General features: G+C 43.7%; 12 non-coding genes across 12 annotated transcripts; all 12 read left to right on the top strand.

The window, feature by feature from the left end:
- Positions 1–439: 439 nt before the first annotated feature.
- On the top strand, positions 440–558 carry LOC129116693 (5S ribosomal RNA). Its single transcript, XR_008533638.1, has one exon. It is a non-coding gene; the product is annotated as a 5S ribosomal RNA (ribosomal RNA).
- A 226-nt stretch (positions 559–784) lies between these two features.
- Positions 785–902, top strand: LOC129116694 (5S ribosomal RNA). Its single transcript, XR_008533639.1, has one exon. It is a non-coding gene; the product is annotated as a 5S ribosomal RNA (ribosomal RNA).
- Positions 903–1,282: 380 nt separating this feature from the next.
- LOC129116692 (5S ribosomal RNA) lies at positions 1,283–1,401 on the top strand. Its single transcript, XR_008533637.1, has one exon. It is a non-coding gene; the product is annotated as a 5S ribosomal RNA (ribosomal RNA).
- A 380-nt stretch (positions 1,402–1,781) lies between these two features.
- LOC129116691 (5S ribosomal RNA) lies at positions 1,782–1,900 on the top strand. Its single transcript, XR_008533636.1, has one exon. It is a non-coding gene; the product is annotated as a 5S ribosomal RNA (ribosomal RNA).
- Positions 1,901–2,281: 381 nt separating this feature from the next.
- Positions 2,282–2,400, top strand: LOC129116690 (5S ribosomal RNA). The gene has a single exon (XR_008533635.1). It is a non-coding gene; the product is annotated as a 5S ribosomal RNA (ribosomal RNA).
- A 380-nt stretch (positions 2,401–2,780) lies between these two features.
- LOC129116689 (5S ribosomal RNA) lies at positions 2,781–2,899 on the top strand. Its single transcript, XR_008533634.1, has one exon. It is a non-coding gene; the product is annotated as a 5S ribosomal RNA (ribosomal RNA).
- A 288-nt stretch (positions 2,900–3,187) lies between these two features.
- On the top strand, positions 3,188–3,306 carry LOC129116688 (5S ribosomal RNA). Its single transcript, XR_008533633.1, has one exon. It is a non-coding gene; the product is annotated as a 5S ribosomal RNA (ribosomal RNA).
- Positions 3,307–3,685: 379 nt separating this feature from the next.
- On the top strand, positions 3,686–3,804 carry LOC129116699 (5S ribosomal RNA). The gene has a single exon (XR_008533643.1). It is a non-coding gene; the product is annotated as a 5S ribosomal RNA (ribosomal RNA).
- Positions 3,805–4,184: 380 nt separating this feature from the next.
- Positions 4,185–4,303, top strand: LOC129116698 (5S ribosomal RNA). The gene has a single exon (XR_008533642.1). It is a non-coding gene; the product is annotated as a 5S ribosomal RNA (ribosomal RNA).
- Positions 4,304–4,683: 380 nt separating this feature from the next.
- Positions 4,684–4,802, top strand: LOC129116697 (5S ribosomal RNA). The gene has a single exon (XR_008533641.1). It is a non-coding gene; the product is annotated as a 5S ribosomal RNA (ribosomal RNA).
- Positions 4,803–5,182: 380 nt separating this feature from the next.
- On the top strand, positions 5,183–5,301 carry LOC129116695 (5S ribosomal RNA). The gene has a single exon (XR_008533640.1). It is a non-coding gene; the product is annotated as a 5S ribosomal RNA (ribosomal RNA).
- A 380-nt stretch (positions 5,302–5,681) lies between these two features.
- Positions 5,682–5,800, top strand: LOC129116687 (5S ribosomal RNA). The gene has a single exon (XR_008533632.1). It is a non-coding gene; the product is annotated as a 5S ribosomal RNA (ribosomal RNA).
- Positions 5,801–7,922: the final 2,122 nt, after the last annotated feature.

The raw sequence follows: 7,922 nt of genomic DNA, 5'->3' as shown, positions 1-7,922 counted from the left end.
AGGTCGGGCCTGGTCAGTACTTGGATGGGAGACACCTGGGAATACCAGGTGCTGTAAGCTTTTTTCACTCCTCTTTACAAAAAGCAGAGGGCGCTGCTGCTTTTTCAGTGGACACCGACAGGGTGGGAAGAAATAGCTAGATCATGACTTGCCGGTATAGAAATGACACAAATCCAGTTAAATGATGGCTTTCATCATTCCTAAGCTCATCGATCATTTTCTTTTCAATTTTATGCTAACGTATTCTACATTTCAACAGTAAATATTAATCTTTTTACTGCACTACATTTGTGATCCTTATAGCCACTTTGTACATTCTGATTTGACATTTAAAAGCTGTGAGTGTGTCTGGCAATCTGCAGGCGCTCCCTGTATAGACGAAAGAGCAAAGCGTGGTGATATAGTATCTTTAAAAGGACCTTTGGTAGGCACAATATTTGCTTACGGCCATACCACCCTGAACACGCCCGATCTCGTCTGATCTCGGAAGCTAAGCAGGGTCGGGCCTGGTCAGTACTTGGATGGGAGACCGCCTGGGAATACCAGGTGCTGTAAGCTTTTTCACTCCTCTTTACAAAAAGCAGAGGGCGCTGCTGCTTTTTCAGTGGACACCGACAGGGTGGGAAGGAAATAGCTAGATCATGACTTGCCGGTATAGAAATGACACAAATCCAGTTAAATGATGGCTTTCATCATTCCTAAGCTCATCGATCATTTTCTTTTCAATTTTATGCTAACGTATTCTACATTTCAACAGTAAATATTAATCTTTTTACTGCACTACATTTGTGGCCATACCACCTGAACACGCCCGATCTCGTCTGATCTCGGAAGCTAAGCAGGGTCGGGCCTGGTCAGTACTTGGATGGGAGACCGCCTGGGAATACCAGGTGCTGTAAGCTTTTTCACTCCTCTTTACAAAAAGCAGAGGGGCGCTGCTGCTTTTTCAGTGGACACCGACAGGGTGGGAAGGAAATAGCTAGATCATGACTTGCCGGTATAGAAATGACACAAATCCAGTTAAATGATGGCTTTCATCATTCCTAAGCTCATCGATCATTTTCTTTTCAATTTTATGCTAACGTATTCTACATTTCAACAGTAAATATTAATCTTTTTACTGCACTACATTTGTGATCCTTATAGCCACTTTGTACATTCTGATTTGACATTTAAAAGCTGTGAGTGTGTCTGGCAATCTGCAGGCGCTCCCTGTATAGACGAAAGAGCAAAGCGTGGTGATATAGTATCTTTAAAAGGCCCTTTGGTAGGCACAATATTTGCTTACGGCCATACCACCCTGAACACGCCCGATCTCGTCTGATCTCGGAAGCTAAGCAGGGTCGGGCCTGGTCAGTACTTGGATGGGAGACCGCCTGGGAATACCAGGTGCTGTAAGCTTTTTTCACTCCTCTTTACAAAAAGCAGAGGGCGCTGCTGCTTTTTCAGTGGACACCGACAGGGTGGGAAGGAAATAGCTAGATCATGACTTGCCGGTATAGAAATGACACAAATCCAGTTAAATGATGGCTTTCATCATTCCTAAGCTCATCGATCATTTTCTTTTCAATTTTATGCTAACGTATTCTACATTTCAACAGTAAATATTAATCTTTTTACTGCACTACATTTGTGATCCTTATAGCCACTTTGTACATTCTGATTTGACATTTAAAAGCTGTGAGTGTGTCTGGCAATCTGCAGGCGCTCCCTGTATAGACGAAAGAGCAAAGCGTGGTGATATAGTATCTTTAAAAGGCCCTTTGGTAGGCACAATATTTGCTTACGGCCATACCACCCTGAACACGCCCGATCTCGTCTGATCTCGGAAGCTAAGCAGGGTCGGGCCTGGTCAGTACTTGGATGGGAGACCGCCTGGGAATACCAGGTGCTGTAAGCTTTTTCACTCCTCTTTACAAAAAGCAGAGGGCGCTGCTGCTTTTTCAGTGGACACCGACAGGGTGGGAAGGAAATAGCTAGATCATGACTTGCCGGTATAGAAATGACACAAATCCAGTTAAATGATGGCTTTCATCATTCCTAAGCTCATCGATCATTTTCTTTTCAATTTTATGCTAACGTATTCTACATTTCAACAGTAAATATTAATCTTTTTACTGCACTACATTTGTGATCCTTTTATAGCCACTTTGTACATTCTGATTTGACATTTAAAAGCTGTGAGTGTGTCTGGCAATCTGCAGGCGCTCCCTGTATAGACGAAAGAGCAAAGCGTGGTGATATAGTATCTTTAAAAGGCCCTTTGGTAGGCACAATATTTGCTTACGGCCATACCACCCTGAACACGCCCGATCTCGTCTGATCTCGGAAGCTAAGCAGGGTCGGGCCTGGTCAGTACTTGGATGGGAGACCGCCTGGGAATACCAGGTGCTGTAAGCTTTTTCACTCCTCTTTACAAAAAGCAGAGGCGCTGCTGCTTTTTCAGTGGACACCGACAGGGTGGGAAGGAAATAGCTAGATCATGACTTGCCGGTATAGAAATGACACAAATCCAGTTAAATGATGGCTTTCATCATTCCTAAGCTCATCGATCATTTTCTTTTCAATTTTATGCTAACGTATTCTACATTTCAACAGTAAATATTAATCTTTTTACTGCACTACATTTGTGATCCTTATATAGCCACTTTGTACATTCTGATTTGACATTTAAAAGCTGTGAGTGTGTCTGGCAATCTGCAGGCGCTCCCTGTATAGACGAAAGAGCAAAGCGTGGTGATATAGTATCTTTAAAAGGCCCTTTGGTAGGCACAATATTTGCTTACGGCCATACCACCCTGAACACGCCCGATCTCGTCTGATCTCGGAAGCTAAGCAGGGTCGGGCCTGGTCAGTACTTGGATGGGAGACCGCCTGGGAATACCAGGTGCTGTAAGCTTTTTCACTCCTCTTTACAAAAAGCAGAGGGCGCTGCTGCTTTTTCAGTGGACACCGACAGGGTGGGAAGGAAATAGCTAGATCATGACTTGCCGGTATAGAAATGACACAAATCCAGTTAAATGATGGCTTTCATCATTCCTAAGCTCATCGATCATTTTCTTTTCAATTTTATGCTAACGTATTCTACATTTCAACAGTAAATATTAATCTTTTTACTGCACTACATTTGTGATCCTTATAGCGGTGATATAGTATCTTTAAAGGCCCTTTGGTAGGCACAATATTTGCTTACGGCCATACCACCCTGAACACGCCCGATCTCGTCTGATCTCGGAAGCTAAGCAGGGTCGGGCCTGGTCAGTACTTGGATGGGAGACCGCCTGGGAATACCAGGTGCTGTAAGCTTTTTCACTCCTCTTTACAAAAAGCAGAGGGCGCTGCTGCTTTTTCAGTGGACACCGACAGGGTGGGAAGGAAATAGCTAGATCATGACTTGCCGGTATAGAAATGACACAAATCCAGTTAAATGATGGCTTTCATCATTCCTAAGCTCATCGATCATTTTCTTTTCAATTTTATGCTAACGTATTCTACATTTCAACAGTAAATATTAATCTTTTTACTGCACTACATTTGTGATCCTTATAGCCACTTTGTACATTCTGATTTGACATTTAAAAGCTGTGAGTGTGTCTGGCAATCTGCAGGCGCTCCCTGTATAGACGAAAGAGCAAAGCGTGGTGATATAGTATCTTTAAAAGGCCCTTTGGTAGGCACAATATTTGCTTACGGCCATACCACCCTGAACACGCCCGATCTCGTCTGATCTCGGAAGCTAAGCAGGGTCGGGCCTGGTCAGTACTTGGATGGGAGACCGCCTGGGAATACCAGGTGCTGTAAGCTTTTTTCACTCCTCTTTACAAAAAGCAGAGGGCGCTGCTGCTTTTTCAGTGGACACCGACAGGGTGGGAAGGAAATAGCTAGATCATGACTTGCCGGTATAGAAATGACACAAATCCAGTTAAATGATGGCTTTCATCATTCCTAAGCTCATCGATCATTTTCTTTTCAATTTTATGCTAACGTATTCTACATTTCAACAGTAAATATTAATCTTTTTACTGCACTACATTTGTGATCCTTATAGCCACTTTGTACATTCTGATTTGACATTTAAAAGCTGTGAGTGTGTCTGGCAATCTGCAGGCGCTCCCTGTATAGACGAAAGAGCAAAGCGTGGTGATATAGTATCTTTAAAAGGCCCTTTGGTAGGCACAATATTTGCTTACGGCCATACCACCCTGAACACGCCCGATCTCGTCTGATCTCGGAAGCTAAGCAGGGTCGGGCCTGGTCAGTACTTGGATGGGAGACCGCCTGGGAATACCAGGTGCTGTAAGCTTTTTTCACTCCTCTTTACAAAAAGCAGAGGGCGCTGCTGCTTTTTCAGTGGACACCGACAGGGTGGGAAGGAAATAGCTAGATCATGACTTGCCGGTATAGAAATGACACAAATCCAGTTAAATGATGGCTTTCATCATTCCTAAGCTCATCGATCATTTTCTTTTCAATTTTATGCTAACGTATTCTACATTTCAACAGTAAATATTAATCTTTTTACTGCACTACATTTGTGATCCTTATAGCCACTTTGTACATTCTGATTTGACATTTAAAAGCTGTGAGTGTGTCTGGCAATCTGCAGGCGCTCCCTGTATAGACGAAAGAGCAAAGCGTGGTGATATAGTATCTTTAAAAGGCCCTTTGGTAGGCACAATATTTGCTTACGGCCATACCACCCTGAACACGCCCGATCTCGTCTGATCTCGGAAGCTAAGCAGGGTCGGGCCTGGTCAGTACTTGGATGGGAGACCGCCTGGGAATACCAGGTGCTGTAAGCTTTTTTCACTCCTCTTTACAAAAAGCAGAGGGCGCTGCTGCTTTTTCAGTGGACACCGACAGGGTGGGAAGGAAATAGCTAGATCATGACTTGCCGGTATAGAAATGACACAAATCCAGTTAAATGATGGCTTTCATCATTCCTAAGCTCATCGATCATTTTCTTTTCAATTTTATGCTAACGTATTCTACATTTCAACAGTAAATATTAATCTTTTTACTGCACTACATTTGTGATCCTTATAGCCACTTTGTACATTCTGATTTGACATTTAAAAGCTGTGAGTGTGTCTGGCAATCTGCAGGCGCTCCCTGTATAGACGAAAGAGCAAAGCGTGGTGATATAGTATCTTTAAAAGGCCCTTTGGTAGGCACAATATTTGCTTACGGCCATACCACCCTGAACACGCCCGATCTCGTCTGATCTCGGAAGCTAAGCAGGGTCGGGCCTGGTCAGTACTTGGATGGGAGACCGCCTGGGAATACCAGGTGCTGTAAGCTTTTTTCACTCCTCTTTACAAAAAGCAGAGGGCGCTGCTGCTTTTTCAGTGGACACCGACAGGGTGGGAAGGAAATAGCTAGATCATGACTTGCCGGTATAGAAATGACACAAATCCAGTTAAATGATGGCTTTCATCATTCCTAAGCTCATCGATCATTTTCTTTTCAATTTTATGCTAACGTATTCTACATTTCAACAGTAAATATTAATCTTTTTACTGCACTACATTTGTGATCCTTATAGCCACTTTGTACATTCTGATTTGACATTTAAAAGCTGTGAGTGTGTCTGGCAATCTGCAGGCGCTCCCTGTATAGACGAAAGAGCAAAGCGTGGTGATATAGTATCTTTAAAAGGCCCTTTGGTAGGCACAATATTTGCTTACGGCCATACCACCCTGAACACGCCCGATCTCGTCTGATCTCGGAAGCTAAGCAGGGTCGGGCCTGGTCAGTACTTGGATGGGAGACCGCCTGGGAATACCAGGTGCTGTAAGCTTTTTCACTCCTCTTTACAAAAAGCAGAGGGCGCTGCTGCTTTTTCAGTGGACACCGACAGGGTGGGAAGGAAATAGCTAGATCATGACTTGCCGGTATAGAAATGACACAAATCCAGTTAAATGATGGCTTTCATCATTCCTAAGCTCATCGATCATTTTCTTTTCAATTTTATGCTAACGTATTCTACATTTCAACAGTAAATAATAATCTTTTTACTGCACTACATTTGTGATCCTTATAGCCACTTTGTACATTCTAACACGCCCCTTTCAGGAAGTGAGTTGTGGAGTGATTTGTTTGAGAGTGCATGGCACATGGCTGGATTTTCCTCATCTTCTTCGCCTTTTCTCTGAGAAATACCGACTTTTAGTTCAGTTTTCTTTGGGTTTTTTTCCCCCAACAGTGTTTCACTGTCTGGGGGACCTTTTTCTACTTTTTTTTTCTTTTTCTCATCCCCTTTCTTGGGAGTTTTTTTTTCTTAAAACATGACGGACCAACACATAAAACAAACACGGAACGGCAAAACGGCAACTGAGACGGACAACGGACTAAAAATTAATTCAAAGATGGTAAATGAGAATGCTGAAAAAGAAAGAGATGACAGAAAACTCACAGTGAGTGTTGAGCTGGAGGAGAAAAACTCCATAAGCGCAATGGAGCTAATGAGATGTGTGCGAGAGCTCTGCGGGGGTCTGATGGCCTGCCGTTTTCTCAGCACAAATAAGTATGAATTGACGATGAGCCATCCGAAGGGGAAGGAGAGACTGCTGGAGGGACTCAAGATCGGCGACACCAGAGTGCATGCGAGGGAGATCAGCAATGACGAGCTTGTGGTGTCCTTCCTGAATCTTCCATTCTACATCGAGGACAGAGAGATCCTGGAAAAGCTGCAAGGCTGGGGAGTATCGGCGGCATCCCCAATCAAAAGAAGGATGTGGCCAGGGACAAAGATTGCAGATGGAACCCGTTTTCTGAGGGTAAAATTTAATGATCATGTACAGTCACTGCCATATTCTACCAAATTTAGTACAGCTTTGGGTACAGAATATTTCCGCGTCATCCATGACAAACAAATTAAAGTGTGCAGGATGTGTGTACAGCCGGGGCATATCCTGCGTGATGCCCCGAATTCAATTGCCATAAATGCGGTGTACAGGGACATTACGCAAGAGAATGCGGACCAAAAAAAACCCCTAGATGCACACTCTGCCACAACGCAGAAAAAATGTGCATATGTAATAAAAGCGAGAGTGAGGAGGATGCCATTTCAGCGTCAGAACAAGAGTGTAGTGATGCAAATGGCGAGGGTGATATAAGCGGAGAAGCAAATGGAAGGGAAATGGTGTTGAAACAAAATGTTATTGGTGCAGGTGGAGAAGCTGAAAAGCCCTCCACTAAAGCGCAAGTGAGAGTGAAACCTGGGAGAGATAGATGCGTTGAGAAGCTGGTATCCAGCACAAACGGCACGTGCGTAATTACGCACGGGGAAAAGCGGGGGGAGAGTGTGGGGGGAGAAACGAGGCTCCTGGAAAAAACAGAACCTCCCCCGTGCTCTGTAACGGCAAAGACAGACACACCGACTGTCTTACCTGATATCGAAGGCAGCCAAGACACTCCCTCCTCGCTGCAACCCCCGTTAACCCATACAAGTATTGACTCTGACTCTGAGATGGACATCTCTCAAATAAATCAAATAAGGAAAAGGCAAACAAATGATTGGCAACTACAGAAAAAATCCAAAAGAAATAAGAACAAGAACAATAACTAATGGCAAAAAGCAAACCCATTCTCTCTCTTTTTTTCTACATGGTCAGCATTCTCTCGCTTAATGTCTGTGGGCTCCGAAGCCAAGAAAAAATAGACAGTTTCTTCAGTTCAGTACAAACGGACATCATTTGTATCCAGGAAACAAAGTGGGACAGGGAAAGTGTGGATTATGCAGCTAAACAGTGGGGAGGGTTAATCCACACGTCTTTGGGGATAGGGAAATCTGCTGGAGTAGCAACACTATTCAAAAAAGGCTCTGTGGCAGATGTCAAGTGTATTTACAAGGACAACTGTGGAAGGATCATTATAACAGATTTCAAATGTGACAATAAAGAATACAGACTCATCAACAT

This window comes from Anoplopoma fimbria, unplaced genomic scaffold, assembly GCF_027596085.1.
Source record: "Anoplopoma fimbria isolate UVic2021 breed Golden Eagle Sablefish unplaced genomic scaffold, Afim_UVic_2022 Un_contig_8912_pilon_pilon, whole genome shotgun sequence".
In the NCBI taxonomy this organism is placed as follows: Eukaryota; Metazoa; Chordata; class Actinopteri; order Perciformes; family Anoplopomatidae; genus Anoplopoma; species Anoplopoma fimbria.
Note: the sequence above shows the minus strand (reverse complement) of the source record. Positions and strands in the feature narration are given on the sequence as shown.